Source organism: Podarcis liolepis, assembly GCF_965112155.1.
Source record: "Podarcis liolepis genome assembly, chromosome: 2".
Lineage (NCBI taxonomy): Eukaryota > Metazoa > Chordata > Lepidosauria > Squamata > Lacertidae > Podarcis > Podarcis liolepis.
In genome coordinates, this window is record NC_139555.1 from 122,618,562 (window position 1) to 122,637,880 (window position 19,319).

At 44.4% G+C, this 19,319-nt stretch overlaps 1 protein-coding gene across 1 annotated transcript in view; it reads right to left on the bottom strand.

The window, feature by feature from the left end:
* The window catches only part of LOC310701103 (vomeronasal type-2 receptor 26-like), a 255,322-nt gene that overhangs the window by 105,933 nt on the left and 130,070 nt on the right, over positions 1-19,319 (bottom strand). The gene's annotated exons all lie outside the window — the stretch shown is intronic.

Here is a 19,319-nt window from a genome sequence, read left to right on the forward strand (position 1 = left end):
TTTTATACTTTCTTGTCAAAATAAAAAAATTCCTTCCAGTAGCACCTTTTCCTGTAAGACCTATTGCAGTCGTTAAGAGTCGTCAACAGGCTCATCTCAGCTATCTGCCAATCTCCCATTCCCACCACCCTTCTGAGTAATACCCCTCCCCACCTTCTCACTATATAGAAGGATCTGGCAACTTCTGTTTCAGTGTATCTGAAGAAGTGTGCATGCACACGAAAGCTCATACCAAGAACTAACTTAGTTGGTCTTTAAGGTGCTACTGGAAGGAATTTTTTTATTTTGACTATGGCAGACCAACACGGCTACCTATCTGTAACTATACTTTCTTGTGTGATCCTAGCTCTGTTGCATGGGAAAAGTGAACTATTTCTGCATAAGTGGTTCTTTCTGTTAGGTGAAGGTAGAAAAATACACCCCTTCCTTTTCTTTTGCCTTTCCAGACCTCTGTGGGTTGGAAGGTAGGGCAAGGCACAATGCTAATTTACATGCACCTTCTTCCTTGTGCCATCATTGCAAGAGGAGAGAACTAGTAGCCTGTTATCGCCTCCGGTGCAGCAGCACCACTACTGAGTATAGCCAGAGAGCGGCAATGCTGTCTCCAGCACAGCTCTAGAATGGCCATAGCTTGCTGGCAGAGCTCATGATTTGCATATGGAAGATCCCATGTTCAATCCCCAGAACTTCCAGGAAGAGCTGGGAAAGTTTCCTTGCCTGAAAGTCTGGAGAGCCATTGCTGGTTAATTTGCTAGACAATACTAAGAGCCAGTGTGGTGTAGTGGTTTAGAGCGGTAGACTAGTAATCTGGTGAACCGGGTTGGCATCTCTGCTCCTCCACATGCAGCTGCTGGGTGACCTTGGGCCAGTCACACTTCTCTGAAGTCTCTCAGCCCCACTCACCTCACAGAGTGTTTGTTGTGGGGCAGGAAGGGAAAGGAGAATGTTAGCCACTTTGAGACTCCTTTGGGTAGTGATAAAGTGGGATATCAAATCCAAACTCTTCTACATGGGCCAGTTTACTGACTCAGTATAAGGCAGCTTTGTAGCTCCCAAGAGGTATCAGGTACCTCAAGGAGCCATTGGCCCTGTTGAGCTGCCAGCTCCAGTCTGGATTGTCTTGGAAGGTGATTTGTGTAAATTGAGCTTCTTCTTCATCAGCTCAAGTGTAAGAGAAACCAGCTGTTTTGCCTCAAGGCCCCCAGTTTTTCCTCCAAATATGGTTTCTTCACTTTGGGGTGTACATCAAATCCAGTTCTTAAAAGAAAACATCATTTGGTGTAATCCTGTTCCTGCCAAAGACAGAGAATGCCACCCTCTTTGCTCTTTGTTACTTCGGCCCAGTTGTCGCATTTGCATTGTCCTGCCTTTTAGGGCACAGAGAAATATCTTTTTGTAGATGCCTAAACATACTTGATTTACAAAATAAAAACAGAGTTCATTTAATGTGTTTGTTTTATACATATATCTTTGCTCATTGCACAATGATTCATTAAGGGGGCAAACAATTGCTTTTGCTGGTTTGCCTTTATATGCAGCTGTTTCATACCCAGATGTATTTTATTCCAAACGTACTGAATGAAACCTAAGACAGTTTCATACTAAACACATCTTCTGTTGCTGCTGTTCCTCTACGGAGGACTTGGGTGCATTGATGAAACTATCTAACTAACTATCTAACTAACTAACTAACTAACTAACTAACTAAATCTATCTATCTATCTATCTATCTATCTATCTATCTATCTATCTATCTATCTATCTAACTATCTAACTAACTAACCAACCAAATAACTAACTAATTTACTTACTTATTGCTGCAACTGCAATTCCTTTAACAGAAATGAGTGTCCTTTTTATTTTTTAAATGCTTTTTTCGTTTTGAAAGAGAAAACATAGCACAACAAAGAAAAACAAATCAGATATGTCGTACTCAACAAAAAGCAATCCGAAAAAAGTTACATTTCTTACATCCAGGATTGAGTTAATTCTTCACTAATTCTCTGTAACAAATTGGATAGATCACAGCACAATCTAGTCTCCCCGCCACCCTTTCCCCTCACTGCAAAGCTTTCCTGCGTACACGCTTTACCCCACCCCGAATACAGTGGTACCACGATTTTCCATTCTGGAAGAATGTTCAAGTTCTGAAATGTTCAAAAACCGAAAATTCCATACCGAAGAGTCAAACAGGAAGCTGCCTCTGAAGTACAACTTCAGAGACTGTTCGAAAACGGAAGCATTTACTTCTGGGTTTACGGCATTTGAGTTCCTAAATGTTTGTCAATGGAGATGTGCGAAAACTGAGGTACCACTATACACCTCTTCTCTTCCTCCTCTCCTCCCTTTCTTTTCTTATCTGGCACCACACAGGAGAAATGAAATATATAATTTCCAATGTGTGTACAGTGGTGCCCCGCAAGGTGAATGCCTCGCAAGACGAAAAACTTGCTAGACGAAAGAGTTTTCCGTTTTTTGAGTCGTTCCGCAAGACGAATTTCCCTATGGGCTTGCTTTGCAAGACGTAACGTCTTGCGAGTTCTTGCGAGTTTGTTTCCTTTTTCTTAAAGCCGCTAAGCCGTTAATAGCCACTAAGCCGCTAATAGCCGCTAAGCCACTAAGCCGCTAAGCCGCTAATAGCCGTGCTTTGCAAGACGAAAAAACCGCAAGACGAAGAGACTTGCGGAACAGATTAATTTCGTCTTGCGAGGCACCACTGTATTCATACTCCCGTGAGTTCCCTTTTACAAAGAGAATCAACCCTTGTTATGCTGTGTGTGTTTAGGTTAAACCCTCACCCCAACAGCCTGTTCTGATATGTCATTCCTACTGTGTCCCATGTTCATTATCTAACAGGATCACTTCCTATGAGATGAAAGTTCATCAGTCATATAAAAAATAGTTTTCATTGGGTTTTATTTTTTTAAAATTACAAGTGCACAGAGTAAGATAAGGCTCAAAAAAGAAACAAGACATAAAAGAAGAAACAAGAAATAGTGCCCATGTAGAAAACAAAACAGAACAACAACAACAAAAACAAAAACAAAAGCATTGTGTACATTACACACAAAAAAGGAAAAAGCCCTAACCTTACATGGTATTTCTAAAACGGAATTGTCCATGGCAAGTCTACATTTCTACACAACTTGTTCACGTGTAAGGAGTTCGTACATATCTTCAAATCAATCATTAAAGGGAGCTGTATTTTTATTCCTCCAGTTATTATTATTTTATTATTTATTGAATTTATATGCCGCCCTATACCCAGAGGTCTCAGAGCGGTTCACAAATATATATTTATATCACAACATATAAAATCAGGATAAAAACAATAACCGAATAATACCAATCAATACCAATCCTTTTGCTGTAGTTAGGGCACGGAGACTCCATTCATATTGTCCCTTTGTTAGATTCTATGTGTTTGGTATATAATTCTAATGGATATTTTCCTCTGCAAATTTAAGATTGTTCTGTACAGTCATGTTGATCGTCTTTATTACCTGCTGCCCAAAACTTTTCAGTGGAGTGTAATCTCACATGAACCTGACTTGATTAATTTGCTTTGGGGTACAAAGAAAGGTAGGTCAGCTTTGGTGACCCGTGTCCCTTGACCTTGGGAGTTTCATTTTTATAGCACCAAGCTGCATACACTGCATTCATTCAACACTGTCTTCATGAGACTTCCCTTGATGAATTTGTTAAAGTTTTCAGCTGGGGTCAAACAGGGCGGACGCCATCCTGACCAGAGAAAGATTACCACCACCTGTTAAAGCAAAGAGCCGATTGGCGATTTTTTCTTTCTTTCTCCTGCTTCCCAGATGGCACAAATATGCCGTTAGTTCTGATCCTAAGGCTGTTTGTTCACTTCCAGTACATGCATCACCCCAATGCCTGCCGTTTCTCCATGATCTTGAGTTCCACAAGCTTTGGAGTTAATTTAGCCATGGAGTGCTTGAATGTTCTATCATGCTACAAATTTTTACTTCTCATTTACACAAATTATAAAGTATATACATATAGTTGTATGCTGGTTTTCGAACAGAATGCATTCCAGAAGTCCCTTCGACTTCTGAAACGTTCGGAAACCAAGGAGTGGCTTCTGATTGGCTGCAGGAGTGTCCTGCAGCCAATCGGAAGCTGTGCCGGACATTCAGCTTCCGAGGCAAAGTTTGCAAACCGGAACACCTACTTCCGGGTTTGCGACGTTCGAGTTCCAAGTTGCTTGTGAACTAAGCAGTTCGAAAACCAAGGTACGACTGTATTCATGTAATATTGCTTTTTTGTAAGGGTATATTTTTCTTCAGTAATCTTCTGTCCACGTTTGCTAATCTCCCCTGCCCACTGGATCATTGGAGAGTTTTGGCAGAAGGAGCCACACAAATAATTCATGGTTGATGGCAAAGCCAAGTCTTTCCCTTATCATTATGGAAATAATGGTGATTTGGCTCTCTAATTCTGCCAAAACTCAAGGGATTTCTCTGAAGATCACATTTGAGACCAATAACAGGAACAGCAGAAACAGCAGAATCGGGAATAAAATTTTTTTTGCATCCTGCCTGAAAATATGTTGATTCTGCACACTGTTGAGAGCTTGGACTGGGGTTTGAGGCGGGCAGGGATGCTGTCAGTTTGAAGCTTAGTATCAACCCCCCTGGATGAGAAGCCCTTAGCTGAACTCCATCAGTATTAACAAAGTCCCTCTTGCAGCTTTGGTCTTGAAAGAGGGTTTTGGCAATTCTGAAGAGAAGAGCCACTAATAGACTGGGCAACAGCAGCACGTTTGCCCATCAAAATGTTGCTTCTGCTGCTGCTCAGTACAGCCTATGGGATGTTGAAGCGAAAATGCCCCTTGAATTTAGTGAGAGATAGATATGATCCCTGGGACTATTATAGAGCAGGAGACCATCTCATCGGTGGGATTATCCCCACACTAAGTGGAGCATCCTGGCCGGGCTCTTTCTCCCAGGTTCCTTTTATCCACATATCTCCGTAAGTAAATTATGTGGGGATGGGTTTAATAGTACTCAAGCTGTAATCTAATGCTTTAAGACTCTTGAAAAGAGACAATGGGCATTTCCTTGCATCAGCCCCTGCTAAATCCTAGTTTCTTCGTATATCTCCGTTTTACGGTAGGGATGTGATTCTGGAATGGAGCAATATGAACCCTCCAGCGCCATGCAATCAGCCTATTTTCACCAGCTGGTGAGGTTCAGTTCAGACAATAATCTATGACCCATAAGAATTGTATCCTGATGTACGTGTGTGAATCCCCTCAATATCTGTTTTATTTGATTTTATATTGTTGTTCTTTCCGATTTAAGCTGCATTTTCATTTTAATGGATCTTGCTTTCATTTATTTTATTTATCTACTTGCACTTTGATGTGCTTTCGAACTGCTAGGTTGGCAGGAGCAGGGACCGAGCAACGGGAGCTCACCCCATCACAGAGATTCGAACCACTGACCTTCTGATCGGCAAGTCCTAGGCCAGGGGTCTGCAATCTTTAAGACAAAAAGAGCCCCTTGGACCCGTTTCCGAACGAAAAAAAACTGGGAGCCGCAAACTTGTCATTATAAAAATAACTTTTTTGTCACTTTTTTATTATTTCTTTGTTTGACATCTCAGAATCACTCCTCCTCATAGAAATAAATGTTAAATTAGCAAGTTACCTTTTATTTGGTGTGTGTTCTTCACTGCCCTTCAAAACAGTGACCAGCGTACACGTCCCGTTTCAATGCAGTGACCAGCGTACATGCCCCTTACAATGTAGCGGGCGGGCGGGAAGGTGACGTCGGGATGGTGCGTGACTAACGCATGCACCGCCCCCATGCGACGTCACAGCCAGTACAGCGCCTGCCACAGTGGGGAGTGTCGGGGCGCACAATGCGCCTCCTCCCCTCGCTAGTATCAGCCCCGGAGCTGTGGCTAAGGTGTAAAAGAGCCACATGCGGCTCCGGAGCTGCGGGTTGCAGACCCCTGTCCTAGGCTCTGTGGTTTAACCCACAGTGCCACCCGCATCCCTAATAAAACCAAATACATATCCATATAAAGAGATTTATCTGAATCACAAGATTAAAATCCTGCTAATGTTTTCATCTGCTTACAGGGGTCTCCTAAATAGACTATAATTCCCCCCCCCCTTCTTTTTTGAAGTTTTCGTCTTCTTGGTCCCTGAGCTTTCCGGTCAGTTTTGCCATTTCGGCATAGTCTAACAGCTTGATCTGCCATTCCTCCCTGATAGGAACTTTGTCTGCTTTCCATCTCTGGGCTAATAGCATCCGTGCTGCTGTTTTCGCATACATGTAGTCTTTTCTGTTCCTTTGGATCTTGCTATTAAATTGTACACTGTGCACACCACTTAGAGGTTCTCACACACCTACACACATCTAAACACACACACACACACCCTGTCTATTAAAGGTTATCTTCCTCCTTGGATTGCAGCCATTTAATAGTGGAAGGGGAAGTAACCTGCTACAGCCCACTTTGACAGGGAAACACTTACTGGGGTCTCCCATGGCAACGGTTGTTTATATCACTGATTCTTTGAACCCAGCTCCTTAAAAAGTGTTGATTTGCATGACCTATTCCTTGGTGCTTCAAAGGTCAGGTGTCAATTGCACTCTAAGCAGCTAAAGATTGAGCCACCCCCCTCTCTGCTTAGTGGTAGCAGGAGCTCATGGGGTACCAGGCACTCACACAGGGTGTGCTGTCCTTTGGAAAATGGAGGCACAGCAGAGACTATCGTGGCTTTAAGAAAAGAGGTTTATTCACATATTTACACCTTCAGTCTGCATGGAGAGAGTTCATGGTCCTTTCGAGAGGGGCTTGTACCCCACCTTAGTCCTGGAGCCCAAAGCATCTCTGCTAGCCAACCTCTCCCAAAGATGGATCCCAGCCTTTCTTCCTCCTTCTTCCTCCCAGCAACCTTTCCCCCAAAACTCCTCCTTCCCTCCTTCACAGCCTGTTACCCTGGCAAGCTCAAATCCTAAATCCCAGCTCTCTGCTCACACCTCAGGTAAAGTTCTCTTGCGCTGCCAATGTCCCGCAATAGCCCTCTATTGTTCCTTGATGTTCCTAGCTCGGCCAGGCTGTTTTGCATAGACCAGCCCAGAAAATCCTCTGCAGCTTGCATTCTCCCTTTGGTTTTTGGGGGGCAAGGGGGTTCCCCTTAAAACCTATAGCAATATAAAATGGTCAGGCAAAAACATTCCTCTTTAACCAAGGCTTTCAGCTGATTAACATTCTTATGACCTTTAAAAAAAATATATTGTGGGAGGGGGGACTACTGGTTTGTTTTTGTTTTTAATAGGTATTTTGTGTTCTCATTTTGTATTTTCATGTTGTAAAGTGCCCAGTGATCTTCAGGTGAAGGGTGGTATACAAAAAAACCCAATAAATCAATTAATAACTAATAAAGAAACATTTCACTCAGGGTTGGCAATTGGGATTCTGATTCTGATGAAGCACGGGTGTTGTTCCTAAAATAAACTCAAGGTGCTTTCACTGTCTAGAAATCATACAATCATAGAATAGTAGTTGTAAATGCCCTTCAAATGGCAAATTCCCCAAGCCCACTCCCTTTCTGCAATGTACATCATGGCAGTGCAATGTAGTGGCTAGAGTTTCGGGATTTCGACTGAGGAGATGTATGTGCACATTAGTACTCAGCCACGAAGTCTTTGGCTCTCCTGTGGCTTCTCTTACATCAAAGAGTTATTATCAGGGTCAAATGGTGGCATGAGGTATGGCACATATGTGCTGCCTTGAGCAAGTTGTTGTTGTTTAGTCGTTTAGTCGTGTCCGACTCTTCGTGACCCCATGGACCAGAGCACGCCAGGCACTTCTGTCTTCCACTGCCTCCCTCAGTTTGGTCAGACTCATGTTTGTAGCTTCAAGAACACTGTCCAACCATCTCGTCCTCTGTCGTCCCCTTCTCCTTGTGCCCTCAATCTGTCCCAACATCAGGGTCTTGAGCAAGAGGAGACTGCAAATGTGATGGGTCACTTGGATGAATGGCCATCAGCAATTCCTGTGTTACAGGGGGTTGGCCTAGACTTTGGGGTCCCTGCCACCTCAACCATTTTCTGATTCTATGATTGTCACATATATTACTAAATATAGGGTGACGTGTGGGATGTATGCTTTGTTGCAGAGGAGAAGAACAAACAATTTTACTCCACAATCTGGCCTTCCTGCTTGCCATCCACGAGATCAACCAGAATCCCAGGCTCTTACCCAACATCACCCTGGGCTACAATATCTTTGAGAACTATCACAATGCAAGAATCACATACGACGCCATGGTAGAGCTGCTCTATACCAGTCATGCAAGTATTCCAAACTACAGGTGTGGAAGGCAGAATAACCTGCTGGCTGTTTTAGATGGCGCAGACTCTGAAATCTCTCTCCATATTTCGAACATGTTGGACATCTACAAAATCCCTCAGGTGTGAATTGGGGAGCAGTCTAATTTCACTTTGCTTTAAAATGTTAAAGTTTGGCTGTCTGAGGGAGAAAGTTTCTGTTAGTAGCAATCTTCCTTCCTTCCTTCCTTCCTTCCTTCCTTCCTTCCTTCCTTCCTTCCTTCCTTCCTTCCTTCCACCTGTCCATCTGGACTGACAGAATCTTATGTTATGGAGAGGAGACCTGTATTTCAGGAAATTCAAACAAAGCCAAGCAAAACACTTTTCTTTTCTGTCCCCATCCAGGTTAGTTATGGGTTTGTCTCCCATGACATCAATGATAAAACTCAGTTCCCTTTTTTCTACCGGATGCTCCCCAAAGATGACCACCAATACACAGGGATTGTCAAGTTGCTCCTGCATTTCAGATGGACGTGGATCGGTCTCTTTGCTCCAGAGAATGACAACGGAGAAAGGTTCATGAGGTCCTTGACCCCTATGCTCACCTCGAATGGTGTTTGTGCTGCCGTCTCATACAGAATCCCAGAAATGACTCGGTATGAAGTGAAAATTAACGTTGATTCGTTTCTCAAATGGAGACAAGTCAATGTATTTGTTTACTATGCAGAATCGTTCTTTCTTCAGCGGAATATTCTTTATAAATCAAATACTCACATTGTGGCTACAGTCAACTGAGGGGAAAGTCTGGATCACAACTGCTTTGTGGGACATCACCCCAACGTTGTCTGACTGGAGATTACAACTCCAGCACCGCCACTGTTTCTTTTCCTTCTTAATTCAGACAGAGGTTGTCCTAAAACAGGACAATTTTGACTTCAGTCGCTTAGTTCCTTACTGGCGGACAGTATTTGATTGTTTCATTTCAAAGCACTTGTTTTCTGCGAAAGAACGTCTCAGATGTGAACAAAAAGGGGAATTGCCCCTGGATATCCTTGTGCAGAGTCTTTCTCCAGACAACTACAACATCTATAGCAGTGCGTATGTTGTGGCACATGCCTTAAATGCTGCTTACTCATCCAGATCCAAGCAGGTGGCAATGATGGGTGGAGGAGACGGGCAGAGGCTTCAGAGGCTACAGCCATGGCAGGTATTCCTTTTTCCATCACTGATAGTACTAATGAACTGTGCAAAAGTGTTCTATCATTATTTAGAACAGGCTTTGTGGAGATCCCACAAGCACCCTCCACTTCTTCAATATTTATGCATTTTGGAAGGGTATCTCACCAATCAGGGCTTGTTTGTTTTTTGCGGGTTGGGGGTGGCATTGCTACAGAAAAAGCAACAACCTTTTCTTGTATTTCTAACCCATGGTGGAGGAACTTCTGAGGCGGCCAAATTTAACGTGTGTGTGTGTATTAAAGCGATGAAAGGGAAAGGGGGGAGAAAGAGGAAGAAGGAAAGTGCAAGAATTACAGTAAGAATTATATAGTATGATACAGTAACTATAATCAGTTACATTTCATAGAATCTTAGGGTTGGAAGGGATCCAAGGGCTATCTAGTCTAACCCCTTGCAATGCAGGAATAATATCCATACATTGTTATATAGATATATGAAAATATATGAAGCTGGGATACAACACCAGACTTTGGAAAAAGAAACCACGTTTGCTGTTATAGGACATATATTAAGGTTTATTTGATTTTTTGCTGTATGCAGGGATGTAAAGGGGCAGCTGATGGATGATAATATCACTAAATACTGGGGGAGTCATCTAGAGACTGATTAAGATTATGAGTAGGAACAGGGGATCATCATGGACATATCATAAGGAGAGCAGGAAGCCAGTTATGGAATTAAATTACATTGTATTAAATTGAAGCAATCCGGCAAGATTTGTAATCATTTGGAAAATTGATAAAAAATAAGAAGTGGCAAATGTGGCAAGAATCACAGGGTAACAGTGGGGAAATCGCTCAGGGGCCTTCCAACCAGCAGGTGCTTTCCCCACTAAGCCCAGAAAGCAAGCAAATGAAAGGGAGAGAAAGAGAAGAGAGGGGAAGGGGCTGTCCATTCAAGCAGCAGGAGGAGTGGAGTGAGCTTTTGAGGCAGAATTGGTTTATCTGGTGACCCAGTGCTGAAAAGCCTCCATGGCCGCCTCCCCAGAGTCAGAAGAGTTTTGTTTCTCTGACAGCACCAGCAATAAGCAGGAAGAACAACCAGGGATAGTCGGAATCCGGTGCTAAAAGCTTCATCTCTGGAACCGTTGTGCAAGATTTGGTTACAATCAGAGCAACGAAACATAATTTCCAATAAAAGAACTTCACGTTTCGTCCCATCCCCTAATGGGAAACACTGAAGTGATGCTCTTTTTATCCATGTGTCGTTCTAGTTCCACTCATTTCTGAGGAACTTTGGATCTTACAACACCTCCATGGATGGGGATGGGGAGTTGGCCGTCAACTTTGATATTTTTACCAGGGTGGTGTGGCCCAACACTTCTGTGGCTTCTGTGAAAATTGGGAGTCTCAAGCAGCAAGCACCTCCAGACAAAAGGTTCAGCATTGACGAAGATGCCATTGTGCGGCTTGCGCAGCTTGTTCAGGTGAGGAAAACCAAGGGTTAAGAATCCCTGTTATTCAGTGCCTTCAGAACACTGTTGTTGTTGTTTAGTCATTTAGTCGTGTCAGACTCTTCGTGACCCCACGGACCAGAGCACGCTAGGCACAACTGTCTTCCACTGCCTCCCACAGTTTGGTCAAACTCATGCTGGTAGCTTCGAGAACACTGTCCAACCATCTGTTATCCCCTTCTCCTTGTGCCCTCCATCTTTCCCAACATCAGGGTCTTTTCCAGGGAGTCTTCTCTTCTCATGAGGTGGCCAAAGTCTTGGAGCCTCAGCTTCAGGACCTGTCCTTCCACTGAGCACTCAGGGCTGATTTCCTTCAGAATGGATAGGTTTGATCTTCTTGCAGTCCATGGGACTCTCAAGAGTCTCCTCCAGCACCATAATTCAAAAGCACTTCAGAACACTAGAACAGAGAGCCAGTGTGGTGTAGTGGTTAAGAGTGATAGTCTTGTAATCTGGGGAACCGGGTTCGCGTCTCTGCTCCTCCACATGCAGCTGCTGGGTGACTTTGGGCCAGTCACACTTCTCTGAAGTCTCTCAGGCCCACTCACCTCACAGAGTGTTTGTTGTGGGGGAGGAAGGGAAAGGAGAATGTTAGCCACTTTGAGACTCCTTAAAGGGAGTCAGAGGCGGGATATCAAATTCAAACTACTCCTCCTCCTCCTCCTCCTCCTCTTCTTCTTCTTCTTCTTCTTCTTCTTCTTCTTCTTCTTCTTCACTAAGTGGGTGTTATTTGCAGAAAGACCCGTTGAGCCCCTCACCCTACTGTAGTAAATATTAAGGCTCTTCTCATCCTAATTCATTTCATAGAATCATAGTATTGCACAGCTGGAAGGGATCCTAAGGGTCATCTAGTCCAACCCTCTGCAATGCAGGAATCTCAGCTAAAGCATCCATGACAGATGCCCATCGAACTTCTGCTTTAAAACTGCCAGGGAAAGAGTCCACAACCTCCCGAGGGAGACCAGAATGTTCTTTCTGGTGTTTAATTGGAATCTCCTTCGTTGTAACTGGAAGGCATTGGTTCCGGTCCTACCCTCCGGAGCAGGAGAAAACAAGCCTGTTCCTTCTTCCATGTGGCAGTGAAGCTTTGCATCCATCTCATCTGCTTAATTTGCTCCAGATTGGACTAGATGCTGATATCAGTTTAGAGAATGCATTTACAACAGATCAATGATAGGTGGTTTCCCATTCTGAGAAAATAATGGGTCTCTGGTCTAATCTACAAGGACCCTTTTCTATGGGGCAGAAGGTAGAGCAGTTTTCTAGTAAAATGAGGAGTGATTGTGTATTTTCTTTGCCTGTTACTCAGTTCTGTGGCTTATCGACCCATCCCTAACACTTTTTATTTGATATTCATTCATCTTATGGTTAGACACTTCCACATTCAAGGTGCAGCAAAAGCTGCTCTTCTGGATACGTCAAAGTGATTCAAGAAGGAAAGCCGCTTTGCTGCTATGCTTGTGCTCAGTGTCCCAGTGGGACCATCTCCACCCAGGAAGGTAAGGAATTCCAGAGGGAAAGGAAGCCCTTTCAGAACCAGGCATGTCCCACCAACTAGAAGACAAACACAACCCCCTGTGTTGCAAAATGTAACAATCAATGCAAATGCAACACACTGGCTAATAACTGGTATTGGATATATAATTAATTACAATGTCACCCAAAATATGCTAATACGCCACTTCAAAATAATGTACATCTCACAAAATATACGAGTGACTTTAAGCTGTTGTATATATAAGAGTCAAATGAGGAGTTAAACAGGTCATTGAATAGTGAGGAACGCCAAGCTGTCTCTCAAAGGAAGACGTCCTATGAAAGTCTCAAAGGAAGACATCCTATCAAAGTGTCAAAGGAAGACGTCTCTCAGAAGTCTTAAAAGGAAGTCTGAAGAGGACAACGTATCCGGAACAGTTCACTGCTTCGGAATAAAGTCTTCATTAGCTGGAAATGGAATAGAAGGCATTGCTAGCAATGAATGACAACAAAACTGAGCAACCTGCATGAATGTTATACAGTAAAACAAAATATATAAAGAGGTACTGTACATACCGAATAATTATCAATGAGATAGTCATACTAGTGTTGATTACCACCAACTAGAAGAGGCTGACCCAAAAGGGTAGACAGAGTGAAGCCAGGAGTCTCAATAGCATGATTTAGGACATTCTAGGTCTCTGGTATAAGCTGCCACCCAATATATTATGGCATGTTGAAGAATCGAGACTAATACAAAGACCTGTATGATACATGGAACAAAAATCATAGGACAGTGAAGTAACTCTTTATCATTGCAGATGCAGACCATTGCAACAAATGTCCAGAAGATGAGCATCCAAGCAAGAACCATGATCAGTGTGTCCCCAAGATTATCAGCTTCCTAGAATATGAAGACAAGTTGGGGATCCTCTTGGTTTCCATTGCCCTCTTCTTATTTTTAATCACAAGCTTTGTATTAGGAATCTTCATTAGATTCCAGGAAACTCCCATTGTCAAAGCCAACAATCGTGACCTCTCCTACATCCTCCTCATCTCTCTCTTGCTCTCCTTTTTGTCCTCCTTCCTCTTCCTTGGCTGGCCAAGGAAATTGACCTGCCTTCTCCGACAAACGGCCTTCAGCATAATCTTCTCAGTTGCCGTGTCTTCTGTATTGGCTAAAACCATCACTGTGGTGCTGGCCTTCATGGCCACAAAACCCGGGAGCAAGGTGAGGAGATGGCTGGGGAAGGGTCTGGCTAACTCCATTATCATTTCCTGTTCTGGTGTTCAAGTTATCATCTGCAGTACCTGGCTGGGGGTGTCTCCCCCATTCCCAGATTCTGACATGCAGTCTCAGCCTGGAGAGATCATCATGCAATGCAACGAAGGGTCTGTTGCCATGTTTTATGGTGCCCTCGGCTACATGGGCTTCCTGGCTGCCATCTGCTTCACAGTGGCTTTTCTAGCCAGAAAGCTTCCAGGGTCCTTCAATGAAGCCAAGCTGATCACCTTCAGCATGCTGGTCTTCTGCAGTGTTTGGGTGTCCTTTGTACCCACTTACCTGAGCACCAAGGGGAAATACATGGTAGCCGTGCAGGTCTTCTCTATGTTGGCCTCCAGTGCTGGGCTTCTGGGCTGCATCTTCATTCCCAAGTGCTACATTATATTACTCAGGCCTGGTCTGAATACAAAGGAGCACCTGACAACAAAAACTTAAGATGGCATCTGACTTAAAATATGATTTTATAGTTGAACTGCAGTGCAGCAGTAATGGAACTGCAGTACTTCTCATTTAAATGTAGCTTCACACATGGCAAATCACATTTAATTAATTCATTAATTTCATAAAATTTACGCTCCACTTCATGGTAGGAAAAAACCCTCCAAACAGTTTCCCAGAGGATAAAGCAATAAAATTATCCTTTTATTTAACAAATGGCAAAACCACAATAGAATAAACTAAGACAAATTAAAACTCTTACAAGCTTTATAAACATCTGAGTAGGCCTGTCAAAATAAGAATGTTGGTAACAATAAAAATCAATGCATAATAACTCACCACTCGTCACAGACCTTTTGTACTTCATGTTTTGGAAGTGCTTGTTTTTTGCAGTGTCATCCATCAAACTGGCCATTGGCAGCTGGTGGTCTTTCCTTCTTGGCATCACGGTTGTTTCTGTACAGGGCAGGCTCACCAAGTTGGGTCTCACATGGGGGGTGGGGGCTGTCGCACTGAAAGAAAGAAGCAACCAACATTTCTCAAGCCTCTTACATGTGAATCACAAGATACTCCCACTGGCAGCAGCTGTTGGTCTGTCTCTCAACTCCCCTCCTAATTCACCTCTGATCAGATACTCAGCCTTGCCATCTGGCCTGCTTGGCAGCTGAGTGTTGGTTGCTGAAGGATAGCCTTTCCACCCTGGCAGCACCTCTCTTTGGGGTGTGGCGTTGCTCGGGGACCAGGGGCGGTGGCAACTGCTGCCCACAGGACCCCCAAGGAGACGAGGGGGAAGGCTGAAAGGACACTCCACAAGGGAGAGTGCTCCAAAAGGGGTGAGGGGCTGCCAGCTCTGCAGGCGAGGGGTGACATAACTGGGCTTCTGAGGAGCCGCAAAAAGAATGGAGTTGGAGAGCTATGAACTCAAAAAGATTTAAAACCTCTGGTGTAACCAATTAGAAGTGAACTTGAGGGGTTCATGAGTTGTCCACGTGCTCAGGTATCCAATTACAGTGGTACCTCGGGTTACATATGCTTCAGGTTACACACGCTTCAGGTTACAAACTCCGTTAACCCAGAAATAGTGCCTCAGGTTAAGAACTTTGCTTCAGGATGAGAACAGAAATCGTGCTCCAGCAGCGTGGCATCAGCAGGAGGCCCCATTAGCTAAAGTGGTGCTTCAGGTTAAGAACAGTTTCAGGTTAAGAATGGACCTCCGGAACGAATTAAGTACTTAACCTGAGGTACCACTGTATATTGCTTGGAAAGATCAGGCACAAGGTAATCATATACAGTGGTACCTCGGGTTAAGAACTTAATTCGTTCTGGAGGTCCATTCTTAACCTGAAACTGTTCTTAACCTGAGGTACCACTTTAGCTAATGGGGTGTCCTGCTGCCGCTGCGCAATTTCTGTTCTCGTCCTGAAAGTTCTTAACCCGAGGTACTATTTCTGGGTTAGCGGAGTCTGTAACCTGAAGTGTCTGTAACCCGAGGTACCACTGTACAGAAACAGCTTTTGGAAACAGCTTTTGAAGATATCCTCTGGGCCACTCTTGTTCCAGCTTGCATAAATCGGAATCCTTTCTTTTCGCTTGAAGAACCGTAGGAACTAAGACCCCCTTTGTAGGGTAACAATACGCAGGTGAGGTAACAAGGTATAGTGAGCAGGAAGAATCAGAGGCAGAGGGCAATTCAGACTCTGAGGCAGAAAATGAGGTTGGAGAAGTGTGGAACTAGGAGAAAGAGAGATAGGCTGCTTCAAAAGCCATGGAGTCTCCTCCTCCCTCTGGCTCTCGATTGGTCTCCAAGGACATGCAGAAAAACGAAGCAGGCTGAACAGAAATCAGTTGTGCAAAGGCGCAGATTGAAACAGCTGAATACAGTCGTACCTTGGTTTTCAAACAGCTTAGTTCACAAGCAACGTGGAACTCGAACATTGCAAACCCGGAAGTAGGTGTTCCAGTTTGCAAACTTTGCCTCAGAAGCTGAATGTCTGGCACAGCTTCCGATTGGCTGCAGGACACTCCTGCAGCCAATCAGAAGCCACTCCTTGGATTCCGAACGTTTCAGAAGTCGAACGGACTTCTGGAATGCATTCTGTTCGAAAACCAAGGTACAACTATATGTATATACTTGTGATGGGATGATGAGCTGCTTGTGCGTAAAAGCGTAGTCCCTCAGAGTCTGTGCAAGTTCACAAACCTCTGTCTGTGACGGAGCCCCTCAGACATGGCTGCTCTAGTCACTTGCAGATTCCGACAGTGGTTGCTTTCGGAATCGTTTCCAGCATAAAAGCTCCTTAACGGAAACACGTCTTCTGGACTCGCAGCGTGACAGTTTCCGGCGAGGAGTGGGTCTCCCTATGGGAGGTTCAGATGCCTCCCCACTGTTCTCGCTGGACGTGTCCCTGAGCCCTCCCTCTTGCTCGCTTTCCCTCAGAGATCCACCTCTCCCCCTGCTGGTTCCTGCTTCAGCTGCTGAGTCTCTCCCAGCCTCCGTGAGCCCTTCCACCAGAGACCCACCTCTCCCCCTGCTGGTGCCTGCTTCCGCTGCTGAGTCTCTCCCAGCCTCCGTGAGCCCTTCCACCACCTGTTCCTCCGATGGCAGTTCCCTGACAATACTTTATACAGTGGTGCCTCGCAAGACAAAAAGAATCCGTTCTGTGATTCTCTTCGTCTAGCGGTTTTTTCGTCTTGCGAAGCAAGCCCATTGACAGATTAGCGGATTAGTGCTATTAGTGGCTTTTAGCGGTTTACCGGCTTATCGGATCAGCTGATAAGCGGCTTAGTGGCTTAGAAACGGGGGGGGGGGGGGAACCCGCAGGAACTCGCAAGACATTTTCGTCTTGTGAAGCAAGCCCATAGGAGATTCGTTTTGCGAAGCACCTCCAAAATGGAAAACCCTTTCGTCTAGCGAGTTTTCCGTCTCACGAGGCATTCATCTTGCGGGGCACCACTGTTATTTGTGTAAATGAGAAGTAAAAAATTAGTAGCATGATAGAACATTCAAGCACTCCCTGGCTAAATTACCTCCAAAGCTTGTGGAACTCAAGGTCATGGAGAAACGGCAGGCATTGGGGTGATGCATGCACTGGAAGTGCACAAACAGCCTTAGGATCAGAACTAACGGCATATTTGTGTCATCTGGGAAGCAGGAGAAAGAAAGAAAAAATCGCCAATCAGCTCTTTGCTTTAACAGGTCGTGGTAATCTTTCTCTGGTCAAGAGGGCATCCACCCTGTTTGACCCCAGCTGAAAATTCATCAAGGGAAGTCTCATGAACACAATGTTGCAGCGGTTTATGCTTGGTCACGGGTCACCAAAGCTGACCTACCTTTCTTTGTACCTTAAAGCAAATTAATCAAGTCAGTTTCACATGAGATTACACTCCACTGAAAAGTTTTTGGCAGCAGGTAATAAAGACGATCAACGTGACTGTACAGAACAATCTTAAATTTGCAACGGAGTCGGGAAGCAGCCAACAAGAGAGAGGCTCGCATTCTTCCCAGACAGTAGTTTATCAATTCCTCGTTGCTGTGAGAAGGGCAGGAATGCAGAGTGTGGTAGAGATAAACTGACTCTCTCAAGTGACACAGGCAATGTCAGAAGGCGGGAGTGGGGGAAGCAGTTCCGGAAGGAGAGTTAATTCATCCAAGGAGCAGATGTATGGGACAGTTCTTAAACAGAATGTGGGGTCCATGTTTGCAGATTGCTAAATTATCCATCACGTGTTTTCCTTGTGACAAATGACTCTGCTTTCTTCAATCATTTCCTGTCCTAATTCAAAATGCTGGCTTTGACCTATAAGGGTTTATAAGGGACATTCTATTTTACATCAGTATCACTGGGTGGGAGAGGAGGCGCTTTTGTGCCCGTTAAGATTTTTGGAAAAGCTTTTCATGATACAGACAACCCCTCCCCCAAAGTCCAGCTATGTCAGGACTTGGGTAAGCTATAGGTCAGCAATTAAAACAACAGAGAAGTCAGTAAAGTTAACTCTTTATTCCAAGTGAAACAGAAGCAGTCTGGCCTAGTGATCCCAGCAACCCTTCTCTGCAGCTTTTGCCCTGATGGGGTAGTTGTAAGGACTGAAGGCCCCCACCATCCCACTGCCCACTAATGCTACTCCTCTCCAGGGTCTATCCCAAGCAGTTTCAATCTGCCCCTTTGCACAACTGATTTCTGTTCAGCCTGCTTCATTTCTCTGCATGTCCTTGGAGACCAAGCGAGAGAGAAGTGAGCCGTTCTCAAAGTAAAGGAAGGATTGAACTCTGATTGAACCAGCAAGACTCTGGGAGGGGTGCGTATAATAGTCTCTCTGTGCCTGTGTCTCTAGCCCCCTCGGCCCAGGTCGTTTTATTCACAAAAGAACTTTTACAGAGTGTTTGAAAGAACCAATCAGATTTCTTCTGTGCATTTCAACAAACCCACGTGGGGACAAAGTTAAACTAATTAAGCACACATATTTATGGGGTAAACAAATAACAGAACTACAAAGGAGGACATTTGGCAATCCCGGAGGTGATAAACAAGCAATACATATGATAAGAAGGATGGCCAGGAGGACAGTGATCATGTGAACCCTGTTTCCTGGCCCTAAGATTAACATCCTGAGATTAACATATTGGAAAGGCTCCTTCAAAGAAGCTTGCCCACTATCTTTATGGCCCAAGATGCCTGCCTGGCGACAACTGGGCTGTGTATGTGACTTGTGAAGCAAGAGAAATGGACAATAGAGGAAATGGCCAGAGATGCAGAGGGTTGTGGGATTTGATCAGAAATTATTGTCAATATATCAAACCCAGTCAACACAATGCATTCATCGTGGACACAATGGCTTGATGCATATTTTATAATTCCTCATAGTAATCCCACCTGACCCCACACTCTGGATATTTGCACTCCTACATCGAAACTGGGTGCAGCCAGAGTGAGGAGACTCCATGGCTTTTGAAGCAGGCTGGCTCTCTGTCTCCTAGTTCCACACTTCTCCAACCTCACTTTCTACCTCAGAGTCTGAACTGTCCTCTGCCTCCAACTCTTCCTGCTCACTAAACCTTGTTACTTCACCTCCATATTGTTACCCTACAAAGAGGTGGCTAAAAATTAGCTGCTGTTTCTTT